This window comes from Eriocheir sinensis, unplaced genomic scaffold (genome assembly GCF_024679095.1).
Source record: "Eriocheir sinensis breed Jianghai 21 unplaced genomic scaffold, ASM2467909v1 Scaffold53, whole genome shotgun sequence".
Taxonomy (NCBI): Eukaryota; Metazoa; Arthropoda; class Malacostraca; order Decapoda; family Varunidae; genus Eriocheir; species Eriocheir sinensis.
Genome location: NW_026111865.1, coordinates 1,069,210 through 1,084,701, shown reverse-complemented (window position 1 = coordinate 1,084,701; position 15,492 = coordinate 1,069,210).

Here is a 15,492-nt window from a genome sequence, read left to right as displayed (position 1 = left end):
TTGACTCTTTCGGTGTAAGACTCAATGACACAACAGGAGTCCCCAACACGTGCTGGCCAAAGTTTCACACCAATATACTATCTATAGCATAGTCCTCCCAGACAGAGACTATAGTTCCGTTTAGCCTCACAGAAGATGTTTTAGCTGCATTATATAAAGCACGGACTTTAACTACATCTTTAGCTTGAAATGTTATTCAAATGTCACCTGAGTATCCAGCTGTAAAAGCAATAAAATACACACTCTTTAATTTTGAAAATGACTTCAGTTCATTGTTGCATCATCTAAGAAAATTTTTAGGCTATGTGATGACTACTAATCCAAACAAGCTCCATCTTCTATGAATTATAAAAAAAAAAGACGGGAAATAATATTTTTTTTTAAGGATCCTTGTCTAATATCTTATTTGGTACTGCGACCCAGGCTCAAGCTGACGCGATTCATGGAAAAAAATAAGGCACTAAAGTCATTAACTGAGAAAGATTTAATATAGTTAAATGATTATTATGGAAAACTCAACATTGTTTGCATGCCATGCAATCTGCCTTTAATAGGCTATATTCAGCTGTAGATGTATTGAACTAAGTTGTGCGCCAATTTTCTATAGACTTTGGCATTAGGAAGATAAAAAAGCTCCTACAAGCATTGTTGTATTTTGACTTAGCATGGAGACACAGAAGTCCAGGTATACAAGATTTAGGGGCGAGTCTGCAGGCTACCCTGCAAACATACATAACTCCAACCACTATGTGAGTCAAACAGTTGTTAAGTACAGTAGAGGAAGCCTAGGTTCGGCCTCCAGGTCTTTTGTTCCCGGCAGTTCCTGATTTTTTAGCTTTATATAGGGATATGATAACTCTGTCCTCCAGGACAACGGCTTTGCACGATTCTCGTAATTTCTATTTCACCAAACCTTTACGAGGAGATCCGCCTGACACCTTTGATGTTTTTCGAATCGACTCCCTTCCATTTTCTGTGCAGAATAGCACTTACTTTCTTATGTATAGTGTTGATTCAAGATATGTTGCCTTCAGTGAGAATAGGAAAATACACTATCTGCTTTCTAGTACAGAACACTGTCACAAGAATAACTATGTGATAGTTTGTCCTCCCACAGGCCCCGTCTATGAAGCTAGTCACGCAGCCTCTTGTGAATCGGTTGCTTTCTTGAATCATGAGTCAGTGATCAACTTCTGCCACACAATAGTCTTAAAAACATTTCCCCCTATGTTTATAAAAGGTCCTGGCTACTGGACCTATTCACTTGCCCCCCCCCATCACCCTGACACTCACATGCCCTACCAATCCTGTAAACAAACATACTGTCAGCCTGACGGGTAGTGGGATATTGACGCTTCGGCAAGGTTGCAGCGCCCACAGCCCATCCCTGACACTTCCTGGACAAGAGGCAGTAGTGGAGGGGCCCCCCATCACGGTCTCTCTCGCCCCTCTCCCTCTCCACCTCCCTCCTCTCCAAGAATTCTTACAGGCCATCTTATCTGGTCCGTTTTGCCTGACCTTCCATCTCTTCGCAGTGCTGAGTCCATCCACCTACAGGAGCTAACAGCTGGCTTGCAGCCATTAAATTCTGTGGTCGAGCCGGATCAGCCCTTTCAACCCGAAATCCATTGGTGGATTGTCTTCGCCATTGTCGTGATCCTGGTTCTTCTGCTGGTGACGTCTGGCGTGGGGTATTCCTATATCCTGCGCTACGCACGACGACGCCTGCTTCCAGACTCTAGCCCACTGCAGACATTGAAAGGCATATCTTATGACACTGCAAAGTGTAGGGCGGGAGTGGAGGGCATGTGAAAGCTCCCTTCTAGCAGAAGTGATTTGCTTCCCAAAATTCGAAGCACATTTCAACTGACCTGCGGTAAGTCGCATGTACTTCATCAATTTTACGTCAGCAAATCACTATTCTGCTAGAGGGCGCCTCCCCATGAGATTTTGAAGCCATGTGGGTGTCGTACTTTGACAGGTAGAAGGTACAGTTAGTTGGGAATGAGGGAAAAAAATACAACCAAGACCCAAACTCCAATACATTAATAGTCTACAAATCATGTACCTTGCCACAATAATGATGACACCTCCATCTCAACCAAGGCTCAGATTTTACTGCAGAACAGCTTCTTGAAAAACGTCGCGTTCCGGAACAATTTCCTTATCGTAATACTTGGCAAAAGTGGCCTCCTTAGACCAGCCAGCCTTCGCCATGATGTGGGTGATTGGCACAGCCATGGCCTTGGCTTCTGACGCTGCAGCAGGACGAACACTGCCAGCCGAGTACTTTTCAGTGTCTAATCCCGACATGCGAAGCACTTCTCTGAGCCATCTTGCAATTGTGTCTTTCGTCACGGGTTTGTGTGGCTTGATGAAGCTGATAAGCAAGGTTCCCGTTTCCTTATCCTGGCCACTTCTTAATTGTTCAGTTCTTGTAATGTACATTTTCAATGTTTCACACACACACAACCTACAGTCCTTAGCATATGCTTTAAAGGTCACAGCCCGCACATTGAATTTTGGCCTACATTGTTTAATATTTTCCCCCAGCCAGACACAAATATAATCCTGTCTAATGCGGATGTCTCCCAACAGTAACAAATGTAATGTTTGCACTCTGGCAGCTTGTGTGAGGGCCATAAGCATTGCAAGTTTTAGCGTCAGTTCCTTAAGGGAAAAAGAGCACAATGGTTCCATAGTTCGTAGTTGATGGAGCACCAGCTGGACGCCCCAAGTCTCCGCATATCTAGGTGTTGAAGGCCTTAGGTTGAAAACTCCTCTAAAGAACCTGCTGACAAGAGGATGATTGCCTGCTCTGTAATCATCGACAGCTATCCCCAGCGAAGATAGGGCTCCCCGCGCCGTGTTAACAGAGTCAGAGCCCATACCTCTGTGGAAAGTGTCAGACAGAAAGTTTACAATATCAGTTACAGTGGGAGTAAGGAGATTGATGTGCCATCTATTGCAAGACTGGAGCCACCTGTTGATATGTGGCCGGTACTGCTTCGCAGTTGAGCCTCTCCAGGAGGCCATGAGAATGTCTGTACCTGCCGCAGAAATGCCTCGGTCTCGTAGCTGTTGCCGGACAAGAGACATGCCATCAGCCTGGTGTGTTTCAGGATGGGGTGCTCCTCCCCTGTGGATGGCTGACGCAGTGTGTTCATCCCTCTCGGTACGAGGCGCGGTTCCTGAACGAACATCCTGAGCAGAGTCCCCATCCACGGTTGGGATGGCCACACTGGCGCAATCAACCATCCCCTTGCTGCCTCTGCTCGTATTTTGTGGAGGCATCTAGCAATCAGAGCAAAGGGAGGAAAGGCATAGATGAGTTCAAATTGAGACCAACATATTGAAAAAGCATCAAAGTGTTCTGCCTCTGGTTCAGGTCTCCATGAGCAAAAACAAGGACTTGTTTATTTAGTCTGGAAGCAAAGAGATCAATATTTGGGACTCCAAAGATCTGACAAAGGTCTCTAAAAAGATCCTCATTCAATTTCCACTCATGCCTGTCATTGAATGTCCTAGACGCAGCATCAGCCACCAGATTTTGCTCTACCAGGCACATGGGAGCATGTAATCCAGACATCATTCAATGCACACCAGTTCCAAATGTCAAGGCAGATGTCACTACACATTGCAGATCTCGTGTCACCCATCTCATTCACATAGTGAACTGCTGTAGTGTTATCACAAAACACCCCAACATGTTTTCCTTGAAGCTGATGTGCAAACGACTTTAGTGTCAGTAATATGGCCTGGAGTTCCTTCACATTGATGTGGAAAACTGCCTCCGTTAAGGACCATCTCCCATTGATTTGTTGATCATTTACAGAACCACCCCAACCTAAATCTGAGGCATCAGTAAAAAGATCTATCTCAGTACCTCTCCGAAAAACCCTTCTGTATTCCACTGCAACGTTACATATCCACCACTGCAGATCCCTCTTCATATCCTGTGTGATGATCATCCATTTGTCAAAATTTCCGTTAGCCTTCTTTAATGCCGAAACCTTTGCGGATTCCAACCTCCGATAGTGCAGTTTCCCCATTTCAACTGCTGGAATGGCTGCAACCAATTGCCCAATTACTTTGGCCACATCCCTGAATTTTTGTTTTATCACAATCAATTACTATACATTTCAGCGGCAGACAAACGCTGTTTTTCGCAAATATCTCCTAAACGAATCTATGGATCAGTATGATATTTCAGCACACTACCTATAATACCCGGACCTAATTTATGGCTAACCTACCACATTACTATATGTCTTATGTGACGAGTTTACTTGTGAAAAATAACACAAACCCGACGAGTCATGTTGACGCATTCGAAGGAAAGTGTGCCCCCCCCCCAGCACCCTCCCAAACTATTCCTAGCCACAACTACTCCCCCTTCTCGCTCTCGTTATCCCTCCTCTTCTCCCCCTAACTTCTCGCCTCCCTCATCACTCTTGTGTCCCTCCCTATTTCTCCCATCACTGTATTATATATTAGAATGTTATGTACGTGTATATGTATAGATAGTATGATTATTAACTAAGAGCATGGTACAGTTCCATGGAGGCAAGACGTATTTCACGTTGATAATTACTGTACAACAGCCTCGGGCTGGGGAAGGGGGATGGTGTGAGTAGGGGGGTGAAGAGGGCAACCAGGAGGGGGATACTGCGATATTGGAGTAGGGAAGGAGTGGTCTTTGGGTTGTTCGGGGCGTTGGTGGAGGGGCTAGAGGAGTACCCCACACTCGTCCGATTCTGTTTAACACCTTAGATATGATGACTGGATTAGGCTTAATATCACTCAGTAAGCTCCTAACATAACACATATTGCAACATGGTATATTAGCCATAAACTAGGTCCGGGTGTTAAAAGCAGTGTGTTGAAATATCATACTGATCCAATGATTCGTTTAGGAGATATTTGCGAAAAACAGCGTTTGTCCGCCGCTGAAATGTATAGTAAGTCCTTGCAACTCTGAGCGATTTTCTGTTTCCTCCGTTCAGGCAATGTCAGAGTCATCGTCTCTGAATCAATGACGTTCCCAAAATACTCCAAACGTCTAGAAGGCACCAAGACAGATTTCTCAGCATTGATACAGAAACCCATCTTACTAAGAAGTTCTACCGTGGCACGTACACTCTCATGACATCCCTCGAAAGAGCTGTGTGAAATAAGCGTGTCATCAATGAAACTCGTGATAATATGACCCATTTCTCTCAGTTTAGCAAAATTTGGTTTCATTAATTTTGTGAAAAGGCGAGGACCTTCTGCAACGCCACTGGGAAGACAGGTGAACTGATATATTTTTCCTTGCCATTTAAAGCACAGAAACCTTTGCTGCTCTTCCGCTATAGTGACAGAATAGTATGCGTGTCTAAGATCGACAGAGGCCATATAAGCATCTTTATTAATAAGCCAAATCGCTTGCTCAAAGTTTTCCATCTTGAAGTGTTTGTAAGGAATGTGCTGATTAAGTTTCTCCAGATTAAGGATCAATCTAAACCCTCCATCCTTCTTCTTACGCAAGAAAATGGGGGAAAGGATTTGCCCTTCCTGTCTGTGGGTTTCCTTAATCACCTTGAGGTCTAGCAGTTTCACAATTTCATGACAAATAATTGACTGTTCTTCTTCACTAAAAACATACTCAATATCCTCAGCAAACAAGGGACCAATGTCAGCTACAGAAATGTCAAGATGGCAATGGGCAACAATGTCCAGAATAATAGCGTCACTTGTTATTGTATGCCACTCATTCACAAAGTATTGAAGTCTGCCAGCTTCAAATGTATGGCCCACCCGATTTATTGCCGGGGATTGCTGCGTCCCCGGCCTCGCGAGTTTTTTGCCTCCGAGCCCTGCCGTGAGTACGGCTGCCGGTGATCACTCCGGTGTCCATATGTCCGCTGTCCATAAGGGTGGAACCTGGATGCCAATCCTTTGTAGGGGAGCTTTCCGAAGGAGCCTCTGACCTTCCCCGCACCAAATTTCCAAGTGGGTAGCGGTTTCTTCATAATGATCTTGTTCTTCAGCTTCTCAGAGTCCTCAATGTTCTTGGCAGATTGGGACACGTCATCACCAAACAAAAATCTAGTCATAGGCACCTTGTCGGAGCACAGGTGAGAGTACCTCTGATTAACCTCGCGCTTGATGACGAAGCGACGGGCCAGATTGTTCCTATGGTTGGCATGACCAAGCAATGCCAGAGCACCATTCAGCATGCCTACTTCATGGGCCACATCTGGACGGCCATCCTGGGCAATCCTATCCAGCACTGTGAGGGACTTAGTCAGAATAGTGGCAGCTTTGATGATGTCCTTGCTTACCTCTCTCATGCGAAAATCCCCCTTTTTGGCATCTGCCTTCAGCGCATCCAAAACTTGCGAGTTACAAACTACTGGAGCCAAAGCGTGACAGTTACCGGGCCTCCTGGCAGAGTCATCATCCATAATCTCCTTGTACTCCTCGTCTCGCAAGCCGTTGTCGAACACATGGTTCACCATGTCTGCGACCTGCTTGTCAATGTCAACAAACATCGTCCACAGGTCCGTAAGTCTTGGCGCACTGCAGGAGGACACTACCTGGCACAATGTCATCTTGAGAGTCATCGTCATCACTAGACACACGATGGTCAGGCTACTTAAACCCAGAAAACCCCGCGGCCGAACCAGAACAAGGCACCTCCACGGGCGTGTTTACACTGTCAAGGGTGGCGGCGACATCAGCGCCCCCGCCAGTAGCCCCGCTGCTCTCCTTCAACTTCTCCACATCGCCCCGCAAGGCAAGCAAAGTGTCCATCAGCAGCTTCCAATCCGGAGCACTAGCTTCCTCCCGTGAGGTGGAAGGCAGAGAGAGGTTAGGTGGAGGGGCAGATTCGCCTCCACTGCCAGTCACGTGATCCCGGGCATGCTGTCGGCTCTTTCGAGAACAATCCCGGTGGGAAGAGCCGCTCCTGGACGCAGATGAACCTCCCATATGCGAGGATTCTTTCCTCACATCCTTGCTACGGCCAGGGGTTACCTCCGTGCCCGACAGCCGAGTACCGTGGGCACCGCTCGGGACATCATACATGCCGGCGTGAGGTGGAGTCCTCGAGTCAGCTCACCAGCAGGTAGGGAGTTGTAAACTCCACGTGTGCACCCGGATGGGCACTCACCAGTCCTCGAGGCAGCTCACCAGCAGGCAGGGAGTCGTAAACTCCACGTGTGCACCCGGATGGGCACTCACCCGCCCCTACACGGGTAACGGGTGGTGTTGCAGCCAGCTCCTAAATGGATAACAGGCTGTGGCGAAGCCTTGCCGCTCCAAAAAGGATAACGGGATGAAGGCCGCCAACTCTTGACTCAGGGTAGATGAACAGCGGGAGCAGCACTTCTGGTCAGCGTGAAAACAACTCAGCAACTGGTGGTGTGAGGCAGCAAAGCGTATCTCATGGGGAAGCGCCCTCTAGCAGAATAGTGATTTGCTGACGTAAAATTTGGTGTTTCCGTGACTTGTAGTAGATTATACTATAGGAATGTGTTATTAGGATGTGAGGAGAGTACTTAAATATTGTGATGTAAGCAGAGAGAAACAAACCACTGCTTGTGGAATGACGAGTGTTATTATTATTGGCAACAACTGAGCACAAATTGTAGTTTAATGTTTAAAGACATGTCGTTTGTCATATGTTGTATCCATGAATATCCTGAATATGCCAGCGTTATGATCGTCTGGGCATAGAATATTGCGTAAGGCAATTACTTTCATTTAATTTTAAATAAATGTATATTTTCTTTTTCCCTTGTTTATCCCCGAACACCAGTCTCCAATAACAACTTAAGCCGGATCATGCTACCAGGGATACGAGATGGTGAGATCATTTATGGAGTAATTAATGAGCGATAAAAGAGTTGTTTTAATACAAGCTAATGCAAATGAAATAAAAAAGTAAGAATTGAAATACAAGAAAAGAAGGATCCAAAAAATTGTCGCATTCAAAAATAGATTAGATAAATTCATGGACAGCGATATTAGGTGGGGTCAGATACACGGGAGCTACACGGGAGCTTAGGTTCGGAGGAGCTGCCTCGTACAGGCCTACCGGCCTCCTGCAGACTCCTATGTTCTTATGTTCTTATGTTTTTATGTACATTTTGAAGCTAGGTTAAGCAATTAAATCTCCTTCTCCTGGCCTTGTAGGGAGAAAGGAATGAGTCTTGTGTGACCCAATATACAATAATAGTGTATAAACTCAGTAAATTACTCTCTGTCTCGAGAAACGGTGCCGCATGTATGATACAATATTTTCTTGGCAGCATTAAATAACATAATTTGCAGTTCAGATTGGTCACTATTAACACACCCACGTTTTGCTTCTTAGCTTCTGAAATACCCTTGTGCTGTCATATCCGTTCTCTACTAGCCTTCACACCTATTACAAAACCATACAAGTGTGTCAAGATAAAAAAGTGTGAAAATAGCCATTAGTGACCTGTTATACCACAAGTGTGCGTTATAAAATTCAGTACAGCCCAGATACAATACTGATGTTTAAAGTTGTATTATATTAGTCACTGGTGTCTGATGATCACGTACGCTGGGATGTAGCTCACCCAGCTGTTCACCCTCCCTCTGGGGCTGGCCAATAAATGGGTACCTGGGGAAAGAAAACTGTGGTAACCCGGATGTCATTCTGGCCTTGTGTCCCGGGGTATTGGGCTCCCCTCCCTCCCTTTCTGCCTATTGCGCCAATAGACTTTTCTTGCTGGGACCTGATGGTCAGCCCCCCCGTGGGTAATTTTAAATTAAATGCAGTCCCAGTCAATTAATTCCTGCCATGCCAAGGAGTTCTTTTATATATATATATATATATATATATATATATATATATATATATATATATATATATATATATATATATATATATATATATATATATATATATATATATATATACCCCGGGACACAAGGCCAGAATGACATCCGGGTTACCACAGTTTTCTTTCCCCAGGTACCCATTTACTGGCCAGCCCCAGAGGGAGGGTGAACAGCTGGGTGAGCTACACACTGACTGCCCCAAACAGGAATTCAAACCAATGCCTATGGATTTGTAGCTATGCATATTAACTGCTGCACCACAGAGGCTAACTTAAATGTTTTTTCAAGGTCCATAAGGGCTACATAGATTTTTATTAATTTTATGCAATAAATATATTTGTGTAATAAGAGTTGATCTAGACATTCTTCTCTATCTAAAAAGCATCACTGTTATCTGATTCTACCTTCAATCGTCTTTTGTAGTTTTTCAGTCAGACTTTAACAGTAAACCTTTCCTGTGAGACAGGAAATATTGACCTCAAGAGGTGAACTGACACTTTTGATAAGTTCCTTCGCAGAATAATGGGGTTTTGCTGAGACAACTTTGTGTCAAATCAACGTCTGACTCAGTGAGACTGAATTACTTGTATAGCCCGTCCCAGGTAACTCTGGCTCCATGGGCAAGTGTCACGCTACCCAAAAGCTGACCCTACCCACCGGGGTATATTTGTAAACCTGTGTGCTTAGGTATTATATGAGGAAGGTTTGTTATGTTCAGTCTTCATTAGACATGCCTTCACAGATTGATCATGTCCTTTTTCAGTTGCATTAATTAACCTGCATATTTATTAATGTGATACTTATCAATTCACAGAAACAGTGATTGAGCAACCCCTAGACGAGGAGAGGAACACAAGGGGAAGAGGAGGAGAGGAACACAAGGGGAAGAGGAGGAGAGGAACACAAGGGGAAGAGGAGGAGAGGAACACAAGGGGAAGAGGAGGAGAGGAACACAAGGGGAAGAGGAGGAGAGGAACACAAGGGGAAGAGGAGGACAGGAACACAAGGGGAAGAGGAGGACAGGAACACAAGGGGAAGAGGAGGTTTCACCCTAATACAAATGTCACATTCGTGGATACACAACCACTAGTGAACTATTACTCTTTCTCCGGGAGTTTCGGCTTCACCCTTGCCTAACCCCGGTTCATTCCAAAACAACTACATGTGCCCAGGTTTGCCTGACGTTGATGTAGGTGGTTAATAATATAATCTTCCATTACTTGCAATACAATAGATAACATAGAACGATAGATACCTTAGGGCGAACGATACTATTCTTTCAAATATCCTGTTCATTTTTATGGTTAAGAAAGAGGGAAGTATAATCATCACATGAATCTTGGAAGGAAACGCATTGGGGAGGTTAATGAATATGGGCTCGATCCCACTTTACCATCAGTCCCCAGGGACGTTAGGGTAATTCATTAGCGTCTCCAAAGGTTTTTTCCTTACCGTACTTACTTATCAACACTCCCTTTCTTTACCACTTACAACCCATAACATAAAACATTGGTTACATCCTTATCTTTCTTTCCAGCAATCCTACCTCTTAAGCTTAGGTTAACATCCAACTCCCTCAACACTCTTCAATATATCTGCGTGGCGGTCTATGGACTCTAGGGGGTGATGGTTCTTCCTCTTCTTCCTCCTCAGGAAGATTTATCTCCTGCGCCCCCACTAACCACTCTTCCGACCCATTGTACGGTTTTACCTTTTCTGCGGCCCTCTGAGTCTTCTGTCCAGTAAACACATTGGTCAACACGTATGCACCACCATTTCTCATAACTTCCACAACCCGGTATGGTCCTTTCCACTTCACATTTAATTTTCTACTAGTGCACTAGAGCATGGTTGTGTTACTTCCACTCTAACCCACACAAGGGTACCTGCTTCCACCTTTTGGTTTTTACGCGTTCTATTCGCGACTGCTCTGTATCTGCGAGCCATTTTCTGGTGAGTTTCTTTGATTATCTCGTGGGTTTCACGGATACCTTCCTCACTCGCTTCCGTGTCCGGTAAATCACTACTAATCAAGCGAGGGGAGGGTCGTGAAAAGAACGCATAATAAGGGGAGACACCGGTGGTTGTGTGTACGGCTGTGTTCAATATGGATTGACACTGTAACAATAGTTTTGGCCACCTTAACGGGTACCCTTGGCATAGACAGGCTAACACATTTTTCATGGTGCGGTGCATACGTTCCGTAATACTGTTTCCTTGAGGGTGGTACGAGGTCGTCAGAGCGGCCGTGATTTTATATCTGCCACACAGGTCTCGAAGACTTTGAGCGGTAAACTCTTTCCCATTATCCGTTAACACTGTTTTTGGCGTTCCGAAATCCATGATATAGTTTTTAAACCCTTCACACACGCCATCCGTATGTTTGGTCTTAAGTGGATAAATTTTTACATAACGGGAATAATGATCACAGATGGTTAATACATAGCGGTACTTCTGGGCTCCAAAAACCATGTCAGTCAGATCGAGGCTAATTCTCTCCAGTGGCTTTTCCACGGGGGGGAGCTCTTGCCATTGTTGCTGTAGTCCAGTAGTGCCTTTATACTATTGACACGTTAGACAATTTCTCACATACATGATTTCATCCACTTTCATGTTTTGCCAGTAGTATAGGCCCTGTACCTTGGCCAATGTCTTCTCGATCCCTAGATGTCCCACCTGAGCATGGGTCTGTTCTAGGACTTGTTGTTTAAGAGCCGTTGGGACAACTAGGCAAAACTGTTCACTTCCATCTTTTCTTGTAATGGTATAATATAAAACCCTTTCCCCTACCACAAACTGATTTAAGGTGGTACGTGGGGAATTCCTACTGGGCACATTTCCTCCCTCTAAATATTCAATCATCTGAACCCACCGGCCTTCTTATAATTGCAAGGTTCTGATTTCCTCCTTAGTCTTTCCTAAGATGGTGTCTGCTGGTGGTGGAGGTATTAATAGCACCGGGCGAGAAAGCTGGTCAGCCACATTGTTATATTTCCCCTTTATGTACTGAATTTTATAGTTATACTTTCTCATTTCTAATATCAACCTGTTCATTCTGGGAGATTTTTTTTTCCTTTTGAATATACAAACTAGGGATTGATGGTCCGTTATGATAGTGAATTTGGTCCCCCATAAATAATGATGGAACTGCCGACAGGTGAGGACGACCGCGAGAGCCTAGCGATCCACAGTAGCTTATCTAATTTCTGTGGGCTTTAGTTTCTTTGAAAAATATCCTATGGCTCTATTGGTGCCGTCTGGTGCTATCTGACTCAGTACTCCTCCTACATGGGTATTGCTGGCGTCGGTGGTGACATAAAATGGTTTGGTTACATCAGCTCTCACCTGTATAGGAGCCTGCGTAAGTTTATCCTTCATTTGCTCAAAGGCCCTTTGACATTTCTGTGTCCACAGGAAGGGTGTTTTTCTGGTTAAGTCTGTTAGCGGGGCGGTAATTTCTGCATAGCTCGGTACATGTTTCCTGTAAAACCCGCACATGCCGAGGAATCTTCTCACCTCCCTGATGTTGCTTGGGAGTTTTTGGGCCACTATGGCCTCAATATTAGCGGGATCTGGTTGACATCCCTTTTCGGACAGGATGTGCCCCAAGAATTTTACTTGTCTTTGCCCAAATTTGCTTTTACTAATATTAACCTTAACCCCTTTTTCTCTGAGGGTGTCGAAGAGCTGACTTAACCGTTCCACCAAGGTCTGGAAATCTGGCCCAAAAATAACGATGTCATCTAAATAGTTATTTACCCATCCTTGCTTGATTAGAGGAGTTAATACCTGGGCAATTTGTCTGGAGAAAATGGCTGGGCTACAGCTCAACCCGAAGGGGAGTCTTTTAAAGCGGTATAAGGACACTCCGTCACTGAAGGTGGTTAGATCTCCGCTGTGTTCCTCCAGCTCTACTTGAAAATATGCATCCTTGAGATCTAGGGTAGCATAGTATTTGTTCCCTGACGCAACCTCTACTAGTTCTTCTAGACGGGGTAATGGGTAGATGTCCGTAGCTAAGTGTTTATTTACTCCTCGATAATCCAAACACATCCTTTTGGAGCCGTCTGGTTTTGATACCAAGACGATAGGGCTCAACCAGGCTGCTGTAGAGGGCTCGATCACCCCCTTCTCTTCCATGTCCCCTATTAATTTCTCTTTGATTGCTTTGGCCTTCTCAGGATACCTATACTTGGGTCCTCTAACCGGAATAGGGTTTTCTACTGCAATCTTTACCGGTGGAGCTCTTATCTTTCCGATCTCTGAGGGGTGTAAAATGAATAGTTCGTTATTTTCCTGAATAACATGAAAAAGGACCTTCTTTTCCTCCTCCGACAGATGGCTGAAATCTTGGAGGGCTAACAGGGATTTCAGTTTGTCTTATCGGCTTCCCTTGTCCCTGGGGTGGTCAGCATGGGGGAGCAAATCATTACCGATACTAATGTTCACGTGAACCTTATTCTCCGCCACATCCGGGCCTTTTCCCGGTGAGTTAAGCTCTTCTATGACTTGCACGGGTTCGTAGGAGCCGAGGTAGGTACCTTTTCGGAAAATCTGGTGAGTTTTGTTTGGATTATATATGGGAACAAACACCTGCCTTTCCTCTGTCACTCTGCAGACAAAATCGTGCCTAGGGGTTTGATGGGGGGATACCAGCAAAATGGTTCCCGGAAGCTCCGATACCGTGAGAGGGTACAACTCAGTCCGGAAGGATGGAATCTCGATCGGGTTGTTTACTCTCAAGGTGGGCCTGAAGGGTTCGATCGTCCCCGGTACTATGCGAACTCGTTCTACCTTACCGTGTCGTTTGGGTACGTAGCGGATTGGGTGTAATGTACCGCCCCATACCAAAGTACCTTGCTTATTATTCCATGTCATGGGGGCCTGTCCTAACACGTCACATCCTAATAGTAGATCATTTCCGATGTAATAGTCGGAAACTACTGGTAACCACAACCTGGAGGTGCCTTGTTCACCTATTCCTATTTCTAGGCACACCATTCCCAGGATTCTTAGTGGGGATCCTGTGACTCCTTGAAGGTTGGGAGGAGTTCTTCTCTTATTGATCTCTGCTCCCAGTCTCAAAGCTGTTGCATGACGAACTAGGGTATACCCACTACCAGTGTCTACTAAGGCTTGTACTACCCGACCATTGACCACTACCGAGATAGTAGGTGACGTGTGACTCTCCGTATGTCAGTTTCTACGATTTGTTCTCGCCGGGCAGTTTGGCGAGCCGCGCCTACAATTCGGCCTAAGGCAGTCAAAACAGGCCCCTGAAGGAGGGCGCCTAGTGCAATCCCGATACGAATGACCGTTGATTCTGCAATAGGGGCAATACACGGAGTTGACCTCCAACCTTTGCAGCTTATCCGCTAAGCCCTTAATGGTCTCTTTTAACTCTCCCATTTTGCTTTTTCCTGCGATAGGGGATTCTGTGGTGCCTACCTGTGGTTCTGGCAGGATCTTAGGTCGATCTTCGGGGACCGTACAGACATAGGCCTTGGCTCTGTCTAGCAGAAACTGCCTTTCATATTCCATTCTATCTACAAACTTATTTAAGGGATACTCCTTGTCTAGGAACGTTTCGACCCGGTCTCTGTGTCCTTGGTTAGTCCCCTCCAGTTTCTTTTTGATAAATTGGTCGCGATTTGGCAGTGTTTCCCTGGGGTAAGTACTTTCTAACAGGGCGTATTTACAAATGAGGGCGTTAGTGAAGACCTGTGGGCTTTCCGCCCACTCATACTTCATTCCTTCCACTTCCTTCCATCCCCTATCAAAGGCGATGTCCTCCGCGAACTCTCCCCTAAATAATGTCTTCACTCCGATCCATGTATTTGCCCTTCCCTTCTCCTGTACATTCCTTAACAACAAGGCGATCTCGGAATCGACTCTAGCCTGGGCAATGTTTACCCTTTCTTCATCATGAATGGAACAGCTTTCGATTTGATAAAAAAAATTACTCAATGTTCCCGCGGCCTTGATTCCATCCAACTGACTAAGTTGTAACGTGGGGATGTCTCTCGGTTTGATACTCGTGTACCTTCTCGCGGGCGAGACGACCCTTTGGGGTGGTTCCTGTATCCGCTGTTCCAACAGTTGCATGGCCCTGACCTGCTCTATGACTATGCCCCTCAGTTGTCTAAGTTCTTCCTGCGTACGTTCTAGCTGGGCCCTGGCATCCCCCTCGACTAACTCCTGTTTAGGGGCTTTGGCATCCTCCTCGAATGACTCCTGTTCAGGGGCTCCCTGCCACTCCTTACCACCGACAGCTCCTTCCATGTTTTCCAATGGGTCTGACATGATAACAATTACTACAACAGGGAAGAATTTTCCTGGGAGACAGCCGAGTTTTGGAGAGACCTGTGAATTAGAGTTCGATCCCAGTCTACCATTAGTCCGCAGGGACGTTAGGTTAGGTCACAGACCTCGCCAGAAGACGGGTGTTCTCCTTGGTCTGATTTTACTTTCATTAATCGTTACTTTCTTCACTTTCTTCGCCTCCTAGTTTACTATTGACAATTTGGATAATTCTCTTTAATCAGACCTTGGGCTTCCTGAGCAAAGTGTACCCCATCTGCGGCTAAATTAGACTGCCAGAATGTCGAGTTGAACCTTAAGAACGAATAATTG